Here is a 13,012-nt window from a genome sequence, read left to right on the forward strand (position 1 = left end):
AGTCGTGGCTGGCAGTCCAAGAGGCATGCTTCTAAGAGAAGTGGAAGACCTAGATCCAAACCATGGGCCTGTTTGTGCTGGACTTAAGCTTAATCTCTTCTTCTGGCCTAGAAAATACCTGCTTCCTTCATTTTTATAACTTGGAGAAATAAGCACAGCAGGTACAAAGCTTTGGTCAGTCAAACTCTGACTGTGAAGACTGTGCTGTGTGGCTGGTTGAAATAATGTGGATCATGGCTTTTGTTGTCTCAGTTACTCCATTCCTGCCTCTCTAACCCTATAATCATATTCTGCCTGATGCCATGCCTCTGGAACCCCAAAAGTCCCCCGTTAAGTTGATTTTTCTGCCAGATTCTTAAGGTGAGCATCAGAAAAGGTCTGTTGCAGGGAAGATGTGCAGCTGGGCAGAGAGCAGATGGGAAGGAGCATTGCAGCTATGTCAAGTAACTGGGCAAGGTGGCAAAGCATCTGAAGTAGAAGTGAAGTCACATTGATGGAGGGAAAGAACTGACCTGGTACCAACTAATCCTTAACACTTGACACTTCCCCAAGTCAAAACTGCTTGAAGTTGGTTGGTCTGTTACATGCACAAGTATTTTGAGTCCATTTCCACTCATGTGCTGGATGATTCATGTAGTTGATTTCATTGTGCACATGCTGGCAACACTCTGCCCAGCACAGGTCTCTGTAGTATTCAGTGGTATTTGTGATGTAACACTGAATAACTCAAATTTACTGAAAACCTACTGATTTATGAGGCTTTTAACATTTTCTGTGGACTATTTATTGCCCAAAGGTAAAGCCTTTCTTGTTAACTAAACCAGCTTTGCCTGTGACCAAGCTGTCAGGTAAGAGCTGCTTTGCAGTTATCAAACTGACTAAAATCATGGGTAGAAGTTGTGTGATTTTATCCTGCTGATGTGGTTACAGAGGATCAAATTAAACGGAGGATAAAACCTGCCTGTGATTGAATTAAATGGAAGGCTCTGTAAATATGAAGACAGAGGTTTGTTGTCTCCCTTGTGTTTCAAAACCTGTGGCTATTTTTAAGCCTTTCTTATTCCAGTATGTAAATTCAGAAGCCTACTGTGACAAGCAGCCTTCCTGCCTAATAGAAGGGGCTGAAGCAACTTCTCTACTGGTGCATCTACAGGCAGCTCGAGCAGCAGCTGCTTCCTGTTTATAAAGGCTCATGCTCCACCTGACAGCATCAATTTCCAGTGATGATTTGGTGAGGGAGGGTTGGTTTCACTTCTAATGCTCATGAATTTACTTCTGTGGACAAATTGGTTGAACAGTTGTCATATATAATGCCATATTTAAGCACTCATAGGCATGCACCCTAAAAACTGCTATCTAGCTGCAGCATCTGGTGGAATCTGGTTAGTGTTAGGCTGCATTTTAACCTAGAAAGCAAGGTAGTTCTGAGTAGATGTATTATTTGAGAACCTGCTCTAGTGGAAGGTGTCCCTGCCCATGGCAGGGGGTTGGAATGGGGTGAGCTTTAAGGTCCTTTCCAACCCAAACCACTCTGTGATCCTGTGAAGCCATGGAGCACGTCCCCTGTGTTGATACAGCTGGCAGCAGTGCCCTCTTACAAGTGTCCTATCTCTGAATGCCACGTCTGACATTGGTCATGATGCTCAATACCAAGCAAGGCCCGTGTAGCTGGGGAAAGGGAGCTGACTTAGCCATGGGGCCTGTGTTCCATGGGGTATCTCCTGCTAAAATGAGGTTGCAGAGTAGCCACTTCCCTCCTTTCATTTTCTTCAGCCATCTTCTCTAGTTTCCCTAAGAGCTGGTGGCACCTGGCTCCTGTAACACCGTTCTTGTCAATCGGTGTGCAACGGTAGGTTATAGCACAAGCAAGATGTAGTTAGTAATCTGTGTTATTTGCAACTCCCTGAGAAAGAGATGCTTAACTCAAACTCAACAAGGGATTTTCAGAGTGAAAGATGAATGACATCTACTCTGCATCTCATGGTCACCTCTGCAATTGTCTCCATCTTTGACAGAGTGCAGGCATTTTTGATGCAAGACAACAGAACTCCCCAGCAAGACTGGAATGGTGCTAGTCAGTTGTTCTGCTCCAGTTGGAAACATTTCAAAACTGACATTCAAATTGTAGTTTGAGGCATGCAGACTTGGAGCTTGTCTATGGGGAATAGGCACAACAAACCTGAGTGCCTATATTTGAACGGGTGCTTGCACTGGTGATAGGCTGCTTTACGTTCCACACGTTCCAAATCAGGAACTATGAGCATTACCTTCTTGCAGTTGAGGTTAAATTGAACACCCATATTTTCTGGCGTGGTTTCAGTGGAAATACTGCACAAGGAAAATTGTCCTTACAGAATTTCCACCCCTTTGGGGACAAAATCTTCTCTGCAAAATGACTTTTATCCTTTCAGTGATGTTCGGTACAGTTCTGACCTTCTATTTGTTCCAGGTCCAGAAATGAGCTTATTGTGCACACTTCTATTTCAGATAAAAACCCTATCATTTACACAGGATGCAGTGTTCATCTTAAGTTTTGTGAACTTGGAAATGACTTTCAATTCTGGTACACCTTGTGGATTAGGTATGTTGAAGGAAATAAACTAGTTCTGACTGTTGTTCACGCAACAGTCCTGATCTGATCTTACAGTTTTATCTCTTTAGTCAGAATAAGGGGGGTTTCTCTGTCTTTTTATCAAAAGTACTAACAAAATCAATTCAGTTTCCAGAAGAGAAATATAAATCAGAACTAAAAGAGCCTCTAGTTTATTAGGTTTTTAATTAAACATGACGAACACATTTTAAATAACACAAAGGCCTCGGGCTGAGCTGCATCTAATCGAAACAGATTAAGTCACCCGTCCACGCTTGGGTAGTTATTAATTCTGTTTACTTATGCATGCTAGCTACAGGCAGAGTTCACTGCTGCTGTGTTGCAGTTTATTGCACTGGGATGCTTTTGCTGCATGGAATGGTGCTTCTAATTACCATTCAGATGTGGATTATGAAGAACACTGGCGAGGTTGATGGAACAACCTTGGAAATTCAGGGCTGCGGCTTCTAAAGATAAGGAGAATCTGGGTGAGACAGTAGTTGTGCATTATTTCTTGGGATACTTTCTCCTTTTTTCCTCTATGCTTGCTCCCATCTTTTCAGAGATGTTAAATTCTCCATAAGAAATGAAGTGTTCCTTAGGAAGAAGGTTGTTTTACTGTGCATCTCCATGCAGAACCATCGATGACACACCATGATGTCCTTGATAATGTTTTATCATTAAATATGCTGCCCTTTAAATATTTGACATTGCTTTTGATGTAGAGCAGTTGAGGTAACCTACATTGAAACAGCCTCCTAAATACTGAGCAGGGATAGTTAATCCTGGCTGGTGATAAGCCCTAATTTGCCATGTACATGGCTTTACAAGTACATAAACACCTGGCTTTGGCTTAAAGCTCATTTGTCATAAAATGCAAGTGGAGATTCTTCTGCCAAAACTGACAAGATGTGGCAAACTCATTTCCTAATGTGTCTGCAAGTATTTGTAATCCAGTGTAGCTGGTCAAGCAATTACTTATGCAAAACACACATTCTGATTTGCTTGGCTTTGTCTAGAATCATCTTTAAATGCCTCTCATCTGCCCTTCTTGGAGTATCTGCTCATGAAAAGATTGTTTTCACTGCTCACCCCTTTGAAGCCAGGCTTTTCCGATATGCTGGAAGACAGAGCTGCTTACTGGGGCAAAAATACCATGCATTTTATTTACTGTTTATGTGGCAGCCATAGAAAATGTAATTCATAGCAAAATTGAAACAGAGCTGCTGGAATAGTCGAGGGGGGGGGAAAAATCATCAAGGGATGTTTGAAAAGGAGATGGCATTGCAGGGCTGCGTGTGAGTAATGGAGTGGGCTTAGGAGGTTAAGGTATGACTTACTGCTTCGTTTTAATTTCTTATGCACAAAAAATAAGCATTACAGCTTCAGACTAGAGACAGTTCCTACTCCATGAACATCTCCTGGACTTCAGACATCAGTAACAGCTGCAAATGAAACCAAACCCAAATTGCTGTGGTCTAGTAGGAACTTTAAGAAGAAATAAATATGATTCCAGTTTGAGAGAGTGGGAATGTACAGACTTGTCTGTAGCTTATCTAAGGACTTAGAGTGTAAAAGCACCATCAGTCCTCACAGTAACTGGTGAAGGGTGAAATTATTCTGCTTGGGGGAGAACAGTTGTTATTTAAAAGTTGCATAAAATTACAGTTCCTTAGTAGTTGACAGGTTTACTAAATTATAAGGTACAGTACAGCTGGAAAATACACGGTGTGATATGGCTACAAAAGGGGAATTTAGTTTAAACACAGGTTCCCAGACAAAAGATGATAATCTCTTTGGTTGTGATTAACGTGAATCAGTCTTTGATCCAAGCCCTTGTTTAAAGGGATCAATATCCCGCATTCAGCACTGAGTTTATTGCCGAGTCCTTTTGGAAATAAGACAGTGAATTAAAAATCAATTATATGTGCAGGAAAGTTTGTGTAGGGCGATCAATTTTCCCCTTCTAGTTTGCCAAAAGATTCCCTTGTTTAACCAGCTGTGAAAAGGAATGAATTTTAAAAGCCTCCAGCAAATGAGAGAACCCAAATGGGGTGGGGGAAGTAGATTTCCAGAAGAAAATGATTGGGGCATTTCATGTTCAGCAAAGGGCTCTCTTCAGGGATAAAGCTATAAATCCTGTCAGTGACCTTGGCTTCAAAATGGGTGATTTCACTGCTTTCACTAATCTTGATCTTTCCCCAGCTGCCAGAGAAGTTAGTCTTCTCTTAACAATATCATTTCTGTATTTGCTTTGTTTAACTGCCATATGGTTCTTGATTCATCGTCTTTTCTGCCTTCGTGTGGAATATTTTTATCTATTAAGCACTTACCATATTGCTGATCCCCCAAAATAATACAACAAATATTTACACTGGCCAGTTGCCACAGCTTAGGAGGCTATTTCTGCGTGTGGGGACGGAAGCTCGACTCTAAGCTCCCGAGCTGAACTCCACTATAAACTAAATAATTGGTAGGTGCTTTCAGAAGCTGATGTTTGGTTTTGTTTTCTAGAGCAAGATTTGCAAGCAAGAGACAGAAGCACATACACATAGTTCACTGTTGCCAAGGGGAAAGAATCTGCTGCTTGAAAGATTAATAAATACAACAGCAGTTGATTGTCGAAACCATGTTTTTCATCTCATTTTCAAGGGCATCTTAAAAATGGAGATCACTTACACTTCCTAGCATTCTCGATCATCTTCCTGTGTTCATTTAAAAATGAGAACAAGGCACTGGGGGACTTGAGAGATTGCATTCCTTCTCCCATAGGGCAAAGTGGTTATTTTATAAATGAAGAAGGCCAAAAAAGCTATCCGCTGTAGTTCCTTAGCAACAGAGCTGGAGTCAGTTTTAATGTTGGTGTATATCTTACCAGTTCTATGTATAGAAGCATGAGCTGTGCAGCTCAGCAGTATCACATCTGAAACAAAGACTCTTCACCCTGGCCTTGTGCAGGGGAAGAAAACAAGCCAAGTGTGCTGGTACACTGCATGGGCTCGTCTTGCTTTCCTCCTTCTCCCCATCAGATGATATCCCAGCCAGTGACACAGTTACTGCCTTCAATACTCTGACCTTTATTCAGATCTTATCTGCTAAGAGATCCGGAATCTGGTTTAAATATAACATCACCCTATGTCCTGTTCTTCTCCAAAAGGAAACTGAGTCATGACATTAAAACAGAGTGGGAGCATCGAGAGAGTGCAGGGATCACCAAAACTCTGGGAGTTGCTAGGGTTAATGCTTTGCCATAGGAAACAGAGCTGAGTGATTGGAAGTGTTCATTCTCCTCATCGGGGTAAAACTTCTTTGCCCTGTATCTGTCTTCTGGAGGGGTGGGGGTGTTGCCTGCCTTGATTTTGAAAGGATGCTGTGTATCAAAGCATTTTTGCTCACAAGCCTGTTTATGTTCTATTTCTTTGTGCATAACTTAATTTCCAAAGCCTGCATTTCATTTCTTTAAGATAATCCATATTTGTTAATAATGATTGACTTTTAAAAGACTGATAGTCTTAATATGTTTCACAGTTTGTTTCCCATACTGAAAGCAAATGTAATAAATGGCTTTAGATAGCTTTCTGGCTCATGCTCCTTGGTGTACGTTATCCCAACACTCCACATCTGGGGTTGTCTGAGTTTATTTATGCTTTTGAAAGCCATTTTATAATGTAAATATAAATGATGGTTAGCTGCCTGTTTTCAGAAGTGCTATAAAAAGCATGACTTAGAATCACAGAATGATTTGGGTTGGAAGGGACCTTAAAGATCATCTGGTTCCAACCCCCTGCCATGGGCAGAGAGTTATATTTAGGTTCTCCTCCTCTAATGGTGAAAGAGTGGTGACTGGTGTGTTGGCTGGAATTCAAAGCAACATCCAGAGCTCTTGGTTTGATTTCACATTATTTCAATAGTCCTGTCATTTCAGTAGTTTGGTTGAGTTTGTCTTGCAGGTATTAGGAAATTTAAATCCTCCTTAATACCTTAAAGTGCAGTTATAATATAGTAATAAATAATGGTGAAGTGCTTTGACATTTTTCCATGTGACGTGTATGATAGAAATCTCCAGCATCTTTCCAAGTAATTTTGGCTTAGTCTAAATTGATGTAGGTAAGTGTTTCATTTTGGAATACTTACATTGGAGTTAGACTCTATTAAATACATAGAGCCCAGAAATGGATTACTTGATACGGCAAATCACTGTTTTCACTACTTCTCCTATGAAAACAGGCTGAGAGAGCTGGGCTGGGACAGCTGGAGAAGAGAAGGCTCCTGAAGGGGAGACCTTAGAGCAGCTCCAGTGCCTAAAGGGGCTCCAGGAAACCTGGAGAGGGGCTTTGGACAAGGGATGCAGGGACAGGACAAGGGGAATGGCTTTAACCTGCCAGAGGGGAGATTGGGATGAGCTCTGAGGCAGAAGCTCTTCCCTGTGAGGGTGCTGAGGCGCTGGCACAGGGTGCCCAGAGAAGCTGTGGCTGCCCCATCCCTGGCAGTGTTCAAGGCCAGGTTGGACACAGGGGCTTGGAGCAACCTGCTCTAGTGGAAGGTGTCCCTGCCCATGGCAGGGGTTGGAGCTGGAGGAGCTTTAAGGTCCCTAACAAGGTTGCTTTAAAACCACACAAAACCAACCTAAGCCAAACCAAGTGCAGGGACAGATTATGATGTTGTCTCCAGCTTGGCAAGATAACATTTGGTTATTTTATATTTTTTCCCCTGTAAACTTTTTTCCTACGGGTAGTTTGGATCACTTTGTCTTAGCCTTCGACGTCATCCTGTTGGAGCACGGATGCTGTCAGCTCAGCTTTAGTAAGGGGAATGAATCCTGAGGTTAAGCTGGGCTGTAGTGGGTGTAGGTCAGACAGGCTCAAGAAGAGCAGAGTTGGGAACAGGTAAGAATATTTTAGCCAGGAAGCAGCGTGGAGCTCAGTCCATGCTTCATGCTTGGTAGGATAAACAGATTTCTCCGCTCCAGTGCCTGGCAGCGCTCGGTAACCGATGGTTGTTGCCAGAGCAACACTTCCTCATGTAAGTGATGCTCTGTGGAGAGGTAGCAGAGAAGACGTGTTGCTTCCTCGGCCAAGCTGGAAAGATGGAAGAAAACAAACTTGCTTGCCAGTGTCAAAGGGTAACTAATTTTAAATAACTATTTAGCTTCCTAGATCTCTTCCTGACATCTCCAAGCAATGAACGCTAAAGTGGGGATTGGAGAGGGAAGAGGAAAGATGAGGTTTGCCACCTTGGCTTGTGGAGGATGAGAGAACCAAAACATCTTGGAAAGTGTAATTAAGGTTATAGCTGAAATGCAGCACTTTTGCTTGAAGCTTTGCTTTGCGATGTTGGAAAAGGCTCTTTTTCTAACAGGTATTTTGAGTTTTCTAATTAGGAAAAAAGAATTTATTTTCCAAACTTTTTGAGTGTTATCAGCTCCTCTGTGGTTGTGCCTGACAGCTCATCCGAGAATCATCTCACGTGGCCCAGTGGCCACTGCAGCAGAGAATGACACAATTCTGACTGAAGCTTGGATTCCTGTCACAATAGGGATGTTCTGTGTGCTGTAGTGCTCAGGACTTATCCTCCTTGCACGAGCATCAGCAGGATGAATGCCAAAACACACCTCATTTGCAAGTTCTGTTTGCATGATAAATTTTAGTTTTCTAATCTTCCCTATCAACAGCACCAGTTTGGGGGGTTTTTTATCTTCGAAATGACATAAAAATGCATTTTAATGAAGCAAATGATGTAGCTTTGCCTCCTCCTGTGTATGAGCTGGGCGGCCGGATTCAATTAGGCTGAAAAATGATCATTTGTTCTATTACAGGCTGTAACAGAGCGAGTGAACAAACTGTGATCCATCACCAGTTGCTCAGCTTTGTTACTGAAATCACTTGCCATCCTGTCAGTGCCTCCGAATCCTCTCTGGGAGCCATTATTTAATTGAAGTTTGTGGAGGTGTCACTTGTTTGATAATCGGCTGCTGCTGTAGTAGACGCACAGTGACTAAATATTAATCATTTTCTGCATCCATTCAAGGTTCCTAATTAGTTACAAGGGTAACAGTGCCAGGAAAGCTCATGATTACACTGCCAGAAAGAGAACTTGACAGCAAATAAGGACTTGATCCAGGGAGATACTCAGGACCTGCTGAGATAGGCTTTGCTTTGGAGTCTGGCTCCATGTGGCTTTGGGAGCAAACATGAGGGATTCGTATGATCTGGAAGGGAACTGAGATGTGAGTGTGGAAATGCCATCCAGAAGAAAGCTCTTTACTGCATTTTGTAGTAGCTGAGTAGCTTCACTTTTACATTTATGTAGTCAACACAGATGAACGCCAACACAGTAGTGCCTGGACAGCTTGTGTCTGTGCTTCTGCAGAGGCTCTTTTCAGCTAGCGTGTGGTTAGGTTTTCCTTCCTCCTTGCTTAAGTGTTGTGTAAAAGATCTGCTGTGTTGATCAGTGCTCGTGAGGGTGCATTTCAAAGCTACTACTTTGTGCTGCTTGTCCAATGCCGCTTTCATGCGCTTTGTGGTTTTGAATATGTTGTGGTAAAGACTCCAAGTGCACGTAGCTTCTGGGTTTGTGGTTTTGCTTCAGCTTTTACTGGCCCCTTGATACCTTACTCGTTCCTTATCCACTTGTGCACAATCCAACATGGTTTTTCTTATTCTTTTGTTCTTTTCCTTCCCTTTCTCCTCCCCCCCCTCCTTAGTATCTGCTCAGATTTATACAGCTTTTAGGTTACGTGGGGAGACTGATCAGACAGTGGCTTATGCATTTAGAGGAGCTAATAAATAAGCATCACAGCATATTACCCTCCACTGCATTGGAATAACTACAAACACTCAAATCCAACATTCCATTTGTTTCAAGATGGGGAAGGCAAACGAGGGCACCTCTGTTTTATTAGGGTGCATATTTCATTTACCTGTTACGGAAGATACTGTCAGTTCGGCATGTCTGGGGGCACAATTCCATAGTAGGCTCAGCACCACTTCCCCTTTGCCTCCCTCCCCATGAACATTCACCTTTCAAGTTCCCTTTGCAAGTGTTCACTTTGCTATAGATGCATTTCTGGTCCTTCTTTTCAAATCTGTTTTCTTTCATGTCTTGTGTGTCACTTCTTCATATTTGGCACCATTTCCCCCCACTACTACCCCCAGATGATTTTATTTACACACAAGAAAAGGTAAGTTATGAATTGTCTGATTCTTCTTAGAGCTACTTTATACATTGCTGCCAAGATCACCCCAGTGATCTTCCTCAGTAACTGGGTGCAGAAGTGCATCACATACATGCTTCTGACCCATATAAAGGGATAATTGAGCAGTGAGGGTTATGGGGTGTGTGTGTTCATGATGTGGGTGCAAGGAACTGAAACCTTGTGCAGTGAGTGGGCTTACTGGTTAATAATCGTAATAATGTAATTATTGATTCTCAAGCTTAGCTGACTGTTTATCTACTCTGTTATAAGCAGTCTTCTCACTGATTTGGGTGCTTGGGTGCTGCCCGTACCACACTGGCAGTGGGCAGAAGCTAAAGAATTAGAATCGTAGTATTAGGTCAGTATTGGTGCTGTTTATTACATTCTGATTCTCTAAGTATAAGGTTATGATGACAATCTTTAACTAGCCATCAGTCAAAGCCCTGGGAAAGGTTAGGCCTTTTTACTGCCTTATTTAAAGAAGATACAGTCTGTGATTTCAGAATGCTGCCACTCTTCCTAGGAACTGCTACATGTCTGCATCAGAGTGGGCTGCACAGCTGAACTAAAGGCTTCATTAAGTCACTTGAATGTCAGATTGGGCTGTTCAGTTCTTACAGAAGTGTCAAAAGATGTGTGGCTGTGACTGTTAGGAAATTATTGTCCCCCTTAAACTGGCCCCCATCTTCTAAACAGTGCAAAGTATCACAAGGTAGGTTTTCTTACGCTTGGCCTTAGCCTTCAGAGCTTGTGAGTAACAGTCACAGGCACAAGACACACTGCCACTGCTGCTGCAGCCCACATCTACAGAGGGAGTTGTAGGGTGTCCCTGCCTGTGGTGGGGGTTGGAACAAGATGAGCTTTAAGGTCCCTTCCAGCCCAAACAATTCCATGATTCTATGAAACACAGATTAAAAACAATCTTAAATTACAAGGCTTTGAAGACTAAACTTTACAAAGAGCTGGATGGAGTTTTCAGTGTTCTGAATATGCTCATTTTGCTCTTCAGTGTTCAAGGTTTGCTGGTCCTGCACCATCCTCGGTGAAAATGGGAATGTCTGAATTTCCATTTCACTGTAACTGAGTATTAAATTCTTGAAACACATCAGAACACCCTGTTTTTCTTGCAAACAACTTGGCAGGATGGAGAGCTCCTGTCCCAGGACATTTGCTTTCTGCTTGGTACAGGAAAGGTCTCACTGAGGACATGTCATCACTAATAGTTCTTATATCCAGATCTGTGCTCTCAGGTATCTATCTCTTCAGTACACTGCAGTTGGTGGCAGACTTATGCTGGGGGAAGTCAGGAGGTTTGCAGAGGTTTTCTTATGTCATTTTAGTAAGGTCACAACTGGAATTCCATAGAACCCCAGACTCGTTTGGGTGGGAAAAGACCTTAAAGCTCCTCCAGCTCCAACCCCTGCCACGGGCAGGGACACCTTCCACTAGAGCAGGTTGCTCCAAGCCCCTGTGTCCAACCTGGCCTTGAACACTGCCAGGGATGGGGCATTTGTATCTTGGAACTCAAACCTGGGCGTTGCTAGTGGGAACAGCAATTACTCCCTACGCTAAGGCACCTACAGGAACACTTGCCTCTCTAGGTGGATAACTTCCTTGGGGATTCTTGCTGCCATTTTGTCTCATTATTCTTGCATTTGTTCATTGCTCCAAAGAACGGGAGCTCTTGAAGTGGTTTTATTTTATTTGTTTCCTGCTGTCATTTGCATAAAGTCACTGTCTGAAGGCAGAAACAGTCTCCAGAATAACTGACAATAATGCTTGAAATCCCAGTGGAACAGTAGTTCTGCAACAGGGAACTTCCGCTAGAAATATTGTGTTTGAGTCTTGAAAGGATCAGACAGTGTATTTAAGTGAGTGCTGCTTTTTCATCCTTAGTGTTACAAATTGACTGAAAGGACAAAAAATTGTCACAGTGAAAGAGAACAACTTCAGCCTTGCGTAATAGTTGTTAAACGTGAGTAAATGGACATGTCTTTGCAGAACTCTGTGTGATCTGTGTAACAAAAAGAACATTTTCTGGGGGAAAAAGAGAAAATGGGAATGTTCTGATGCTTAAAGAAGGAGCTCAAGTGGAAGCTTATTTTGTGTTAACCCTCATGTCAGTTATTAGCCTGATCTTGCTGCAGTGCAGTGCCTGGGTTGGGGGATGCTGTGGATCTGTGCTCACCCACCCATGTTATTGCCTCAAATGGGCATTTTAGTATTGATGATTTAATGGAGATCTGCTTTGTGTTAGCAGGCACAGGGCTTCCCCCTGGTATTGTAAGTCCAGGAAAAGTCCTGTTGTTAAGAAAAACAGGATGAGAGAATGAATTTCCAATATATCTGATATTATTCCATAATATATGATATTTTCCTCTTGGCTTGTTCCTGCCCAAGGTGAGGAAACATTACAAAGAACGTTTTCAACCCTGTGGAAGGTGCTCTACATTCTGATTTTGGTATTATTCCAGGAAATATTCCTAGCTTTAAGCATGCACTGGCATTGCAGCTTTTGGTACAGGTATTTGAGAGTCAGAGTATGGGAGGAAAAGAAAGGCTTATATCCCAGATTGAGGCATGAGAACCATTCCTTTGGAGGAGCGCTGGTGGGCATTGCTGATAGTCCACAAGTGCTGCTTTTCTGGTTTGGTTCATATTTCATATGCTGCTTATATGTATTTTCATCTCTGCTTTTGGATGATACTTCACCTAGTTTCATCCTGTTCAGAAAAACCAACAACAATTAAAACTATGAAGGAGTCTTTTAGGGAAATCAATTTAAAAATGAAAATCAAACAGCTTGCTTCAGCTTGAAGTTTGCAGCTTAAATGCTGACTTTCTACTTTCTTACATTAAAGGGAGGTACTTTGAGAGGTCCTATGGGAAAGGAGGTATGTCCTTGAAAAGGAACATGTTGTCCAACTTCTTCTTTTTACTTGCTCTTTAGTTTTGATGTATAAGAAAGCCTTTTGTGTATTAGCTTTTTAACAGCAGTTTAACAATGAGAAATGAATCTCTTTGTGTACAGCAAAAGGCAAACTGAAGTATAATCAAAAGCTTTCTGTTGTCTCTTGGCAGCAGCAGATTGTTTTGCTTCTCTGGGTCACAAATGTGCCAGACCTTTGTTCTCTTTAACTCTTGAAATGCATCATTTATGTAAAAAACATGCTCAAATCATTTCAGCTTTGTTGCAGCACTGAGAAACTGTTGATTACAGGAGAAAA

Source organism: Nestor notabilis, unplaced genomic scaffold (assembly GCF_000696875.1).
Source record: "Nestor notabilis isolate BGI_N333 unplaced genomic scaffold, ASM69687v1 scaffold6654, whole genome shotgun sequence".
In the NCBI taxonomy this organism is placed as follows: Eukaryota; Metazoa; Chordata; class Aves; order Psittaciformes; family Psittacidae; genus Nestor; species Nestor notabilis.